The 5711-nt window shown below is 47.4% G+C and overlaps 1 long non-coding RNA gene across 1 annotated transcript; it reads right to left on the bottom strand.

The window, feature by feature from the left end:
* Positions 1-377: 377 nt before the first annotated feature.
* On the bottom strand, positions 378-3073 carry LOC132649867 (uncharacterized). The gene is made up of 3 exons (XR_009588375.1): positions 1616-3073; positions 1214-1425; positions 378-689 (listed from the first exon to the last, which is right to left on the bottom strand). It is a non-coding gene; the product is annotated as an uncharacterized LOC132649867 (long non-coding RNA).
* Positions 3074-5711: the final 2638 nt, after the last annotated feature.

Below are 5711 nucleotides of genomic sequence, written 5' to 3'. Positions count from 1 at the left end.
CCACTAGACCTGGAGTTGCACTTCCAGGTGGGCCTGGTGGTTATTGGAAGGGGCCACGGTGGTGGGCTTTGCCTCAAGCGTCTCCAGCCACTCTGGTGCCACCTGCAACCGCAGTCAGGTCAGTGGGGGAAGTTCCAGTGCAGGGCACAACAGAGTGAAACTGACTTGAGGCAACGGGTTCTTGCTAACACCATCACCTGCGCCACACAGACTCAGGGGCAGAGCTCCTTTTGTTCTCTCAGGAGCCTCCTAACTGCTGGCTGGCCTCCATCTCCACACAACAGAGAGAGTCAAGGAGTCACCAATTCACTCAAGAGGCTCACACTTGGTTTTTGTTTTTGTTTTTACTTCTTTACTTTCAAAGAACTTAGGGGCTGGTGAGATGGGCAATTGTCAAGCCTAATGGCCTGAGTTCCAGCCCTCAAGAATCACACGATAGAAGAAACGTACAAACTTCCACAAATTGTTTTTTCATCTCCACATATACTATGGCATATATGTACCAGCACACAAACATACACACACACATATGCACACACAAATAAATAAATAAATAAATGTAATTTTAATTAAAAAAAAAAAAAGAACTTTGGCTTTTTGGCACATCCTTATAATTCCAGCACTTGGAAATGAAAGCTGAGACCTGAGGATTTTGATTTCAAGATCAGTCTGGACTCTTCTGGAAGATCCTGTCTCAGAAACAAAAAGATTTTAGGTTTTTTGAGGTCTATAGAAAGAAAAGTAAGCTAGCCACACAGCAATGGCAATGCCTCATATACTGTTATTTAAATTTCCCTTGGGTCTTTGTCTAGAGTAAAAGGAAGTCATGCTATTTTTAGATATTTTTCTGCCCTAAATCCATCCAAATGAATACTCTGTTAAGATGCAGAATGAACGAATACTTGATGGTGAGGAAAACCTGTAACAGGTTTATTAGGAGAGATAAACAGGAAAAGATGCAAGAGAAAAAAAAAAAAAAGGTCTTGGGGATACAGCAAGAGGGCTTCCCCTACACAGACTGTGATTTTCTGCCCTCATCTAGGGAAGGGAAGCCACCACTGGACAAGAACTAGGGTCTTCAAAAGGCTTGTAATTCAATCCCTTTCCACCCTCACAGCCAGCCAAGGATGCACAGCCAAACCTTTCTCCATTCACAGAAAAAAGAGTGGGATCTGAGATACAATCTTCTACAGGAATCGATAGTTGCACTTACACAGTCACCAAGATTAGAGGAAATAGGGCTGGGGTGCTGCTCAGTCAACACTCAACTATCGTGCATGAGTTCCTGGGTTCGATGCCACACCAACTGAAACAGGTGTGGTGGCATGTGCCTGTGACTCCAGCACTCAGGAAGCAGAGGACTGAAGTTCAAGGTCGTCCTTGGCTATAAAGAGAGGTCAAGGGCAGCCTGAGATGCCAGAAACCCTGTGTGGAAAAAAGTAAATTAAAACAAGGGTGGCTGTGATGCAACACAAGGGCTTCCGGTGCTTAACAAGGAGAGCTGGGGTGTTGGTCCCTCCCCCCAACTCATTCAGCTAGGTGGCTAATGACTTTGGAGGAGAGCGGTGGGGGCTGATTTAACTTACAGACCATCTTACAGCTAGTACAAACAAACCTGGGATGAAAATTCCTCTTCAAAACAGCCGTTCAGAAGAATTACAGCATCGTGGCAGTAGGCAGCCATGAAGGATTCTGAAGTTGGAAGGCAATCGATAGGATGGTGGCTCTGAAGGGAGAGACCTCAGTTCCCTTGGCTGTGAAGGTTAGGAGGCACAGGCCTGCATCACAGCTAGCACTACGGGGTCTTGAGGGAAGAGACAGGAGGAACCTTCAGTCTCAAGGGAACAAAGGCAATCCCTCGCTCATACAGGCTTCTGGTGAAGGGGGTGGAGGTGTTAAATCCCATTCCCGTGACCTAGCCTACCTTCCATGAGTTGGGATGGACATGGACCCTGGGTAGGAGTTCAAATTCAAGGTTGCCTTGGGTCTGTACAATGGTGGGGGAGGGGGGGAGGTCTTTCTTGCCTCTATAAGGGGAAGAGACAGTTCAGCTGTTCTTCCAGAGAGGGAGACTGAGAGGAGTGTAGCCTGATTTCTCAGAGAGACAGCAGCCGAAAGACCTGCGATCTGACAGAGACCAATCAGGACTCTCATTACAAGGTGACCCTCCTAGGGATTTTCACACACACACACACACACACACACACACACACACACACAAGCTCCAGAGAAGCAAAATTAAGCGGAAGCTGGCAAGGAAGGGAGTCATCATTGCAACTCAACTCCTCTACCTGACTCAGTTGGCTCACAGTCCCAGACTGGGGCTGTCAGGATTAGCCTGAGGGAAGTCTCAGGCATGCACTGGACCTGGATTCATGGGAGACAGACAGATGCATCACTGCTCATGGCACCATAGCCACAAAACAGTATCTGTCAGGAATACTATATGTGTCCTAGTATCTGATGCTTAGACACTGCTAAAGAGGTCAGCTCCGTCAGCCTCCCATTCACACGTGAGAAGACCTCAGAGCAGCTCAGATTTAAAGCAACGCCTTGGGAGACAGCAATACTCAGGATAAGGGAGTAGGTGCAGCCTGGAGGGGGTAATCATGTAAAACCATGCCTGTTGGTATGGTTCCTCTTCTTCTTAACCTGGCTTTACATTTGTGCTTTCATGGCCCAGGATATAATTGCTTCTGGAGCAAGGACACGTAAGTAGGCTATAAGATGTATTTGGGGGAAAAAATAGAAGAAATAAAGTTCTCTACAAAGTAGGTCTGGCACTGGGAGTCCAGTGCTGGTTGACTTTAGTATTGGCTTTGCAGCCAAACTGAAATGGGGCAGGTTAGGCACCGAAGGGGGCAGTGACACATTACTGGTGTGTACAGGTGTCCTCTTTTGTAATGCACTCTCCCAGGGTGAGACTCCACAGAGAAGGGCTGCGGAGCAGACATGGTTCTAAGTTCAAGGCTGAGGCTTGTCACAGGCAAGGAGGACATTCTGCCCCGGGGCCTCAGTTTCCTTATATGTAAAATCCTGATCAAAGTCACTTTTTACAGGGCTGTGAAAATGCCGTAAGTTGCCGTATCTATGGACCTCTCGTGGCATGGATGCTATTCCAAACTGAAACACATTAACTCTCTCAAACCACAGACATCATTGTGGGTACGCTCTATCATAGATTGCATTCGACAGACCTGAGGTCCCCCATTACCTCCTCCTGAGAGGAAGAATACCATCCATCAACTCACATGGCGGCTTAGGTTTTCTTCTTGATTAGAATCTTGTGACAATAAGAGTGTCCCTCACCTTCCTCTCAGTCTCTACTACCCATCAGCAGCCTGAAGTTGAGGACCAATAAGGATGTGTTGATTTAGCAAACACAGATATTTGAAATCCAGAAGAACCCCAGGGAACGGCCCTCACAAACTGATCATTCTTCTACAAGAAATCTACACTTGCAAATCAGAATTTCTCGTTCAGTTGGTTCATGACCTAAATGTGGAAATGCGATGTAAATGATCCCTTTGAAAAAGCCTTGTGTCTGTGCTCTGGTGACAGCCTCAAGGCCATGGTGAGTCTGTGTGATTGATGATCTTGTTCTTCTCAGATGACAGAACCCCAGGGGCACCCTTTCTCTGAAGGACCAACAGATAACTCAGGAGTCCCTCAGAAACTGTGGACAGAAGCCACTTTGAGAAGCAATGGTCCCTCCGAAGTGAGTACCTTAATTGCCAAGCAAAGGTTTGTAAACACCTGTCCCCTCCTTTTCCCTCTCCCTCCATACCTTCCTCCACACCCTTCCTCCCTCCCTTTTTCCACACCTCCTTTCCCCATCTACAGAATCCTACAAAACACTCTGCAGGATTCAATTACAGAAGCCTTCGCACTGGCCGCGTGCTGAGGCCAAAGCTGCAAAGACACCGCCCGAAGTCACTGCTAGTTCATATACCCAAAGGCCAGGCTTCTCCATGCTGCTCTGGAAAAGGAGGAAGAGGAGGCAGCCACTCATAGGCTCAGGAGCCTGGTGGAGCTGCCAAAACCCAGACCCCTCCGGTCCTATCCCAGGGCAAACAGCTTCTCCGGGAAAAGAGTGCATCTTTGCCATCTTCTTGGACCACACATTAGCACTTCCATCAGATTCCACCGGAGTTCATTTAGGGTAAAAACGGGCCATTAAACACATGTCCCTCCACAACTGTGCAATAGAACAGGAAATTGAAATGACCTGTGCTCTGGCACAGAGGAGCGCTGAGCCAAAGGAGCCCCAAATTTTAAGACCCCCGCTCATCCCCAGATGCCACTTAGGTTGGCGTTATGGCGTTAATGTTCAGTGGGTGTCTGCTGTGCTAGCCTGCACAGGGTTTTTATCGTCTGCCTTCCTCATTCTGTCCTGCTGTAATGAAACGGAGTTACAGCATCTCTGTGACAGTATTTAGTCCTCAACTGTGGAATTTGTTTGCTGAACTCAGCACTCCAGCAGCAAGAACTCCAGTAGCACGGGGCATCCGAGATAAACAGTTCTGCTAGCCTGTGGCATCAGATAAGGTTTATTTTGCAAACCTTGCCAACCCCAGAAGAGATTATGCTTGGGGAGATACGGTGCCACTGTTAACGATGTTCATTTAGATATTCTTTTAAACACCAAAGGGGCATCACATCATTGTCATAAATATTTAACAGAAGTTCATTGAGAAGCAGAAGCCCCAAAGCTGGAGGCAGCCGACAGACTGTGCCCACTGGAGATATGGATGGTGATATCCAGGGAGAGGGGATCCTCTCTCCTGGCAGTATACTTTCATACATTTGCAGAAACACGGCAAGTTAGCCCACCCAGAATCAGAGTTTGTTTTTTAATTGTAACTACATCTTTGGTGGCAACTGATTCTTTCAGACCCCAAATCAGCGATCATTCTGCTAACTGGACATCATTTCTACAGAACAGACACGCCTTTAGGGGTGATTGTTTATAATAATAACAACAACAAAACCGGGACCACACTCCTGCAATGGCCACAGGCCTGTGTCCTCCTCACAGGTGAATCCCGTCATCGAAGGCCTCCCACTAAGCCCTGCCTTTTAGGGCTCCACCCCCTCCTAACAGCACCAAGCCTTTGTCATGGCAGCCGGGGGGGGGGGGGGGGGACACAACTGCAGATCCAGAATGTAGCAGATGCTGGGATTTTGGCATGGGTGTTTCCTGCTAGGTCTTATTAAAGCGGGGTAAAAGAAAGTCACCTAAAAAAAAAAAAGTCTTCAACATGTAAGTTAATTTCATGTTGAGCAGTGCCTTCACATTTTGAAGAAAATGAGATTATTGAGTAGGAAGTGAGAGAGAAAATCAGTATCAAACCTGAATGAAGAAAAAAGAAACACTTTAAAAAAATACAGTCACAAGGGAGTGGAGTCATTCTGACTCAATTGTTTGCCAAGTTCAGGCCTATGGAAGTCCCCAGCGAAGCCACAGGGGATCCATTGGTCCATGTGCTTTCTTCTCCAAAGGACCAGTCAGCCGCACCCCTGCGCTCTGCTAACCAGTATCACCCAGGTGAGTTGGTGATGCCACCACACACGGTGGAAAACACGGTCTTCTGACTTTTATGACGTGCACTACTGTGACCTCATCAGACTAACCAGAAGTCACAGCAGAGAGGAGAAAAGAGGCAACGCTTGGCTCTAAACATGGCGATGACAAGGGGGAGATGCGAGTT

Source organism: Meriones unguiculatus, chromosome 1 (genome assembly GCF_030254825.1).
Source record: "Meriones unguiculatus strain TT.TT164.6M chromosome 1, Bangor_MerUng_6.1, whole genome shotgun sequence".
In the NCBI taxonomy this organism is placed as follows: domain Eukaryota; kingdom Metazoa; phylum Chordata; class Mammalia; order Rodentia; family Muridae; genus Meriones; species Meriones unguiculatus.
The sequence above is the reverse complement of the archived record's forward strand: the minus strand, read 5'-3'. Positions and strand labels throughout refer to the sequence as shown.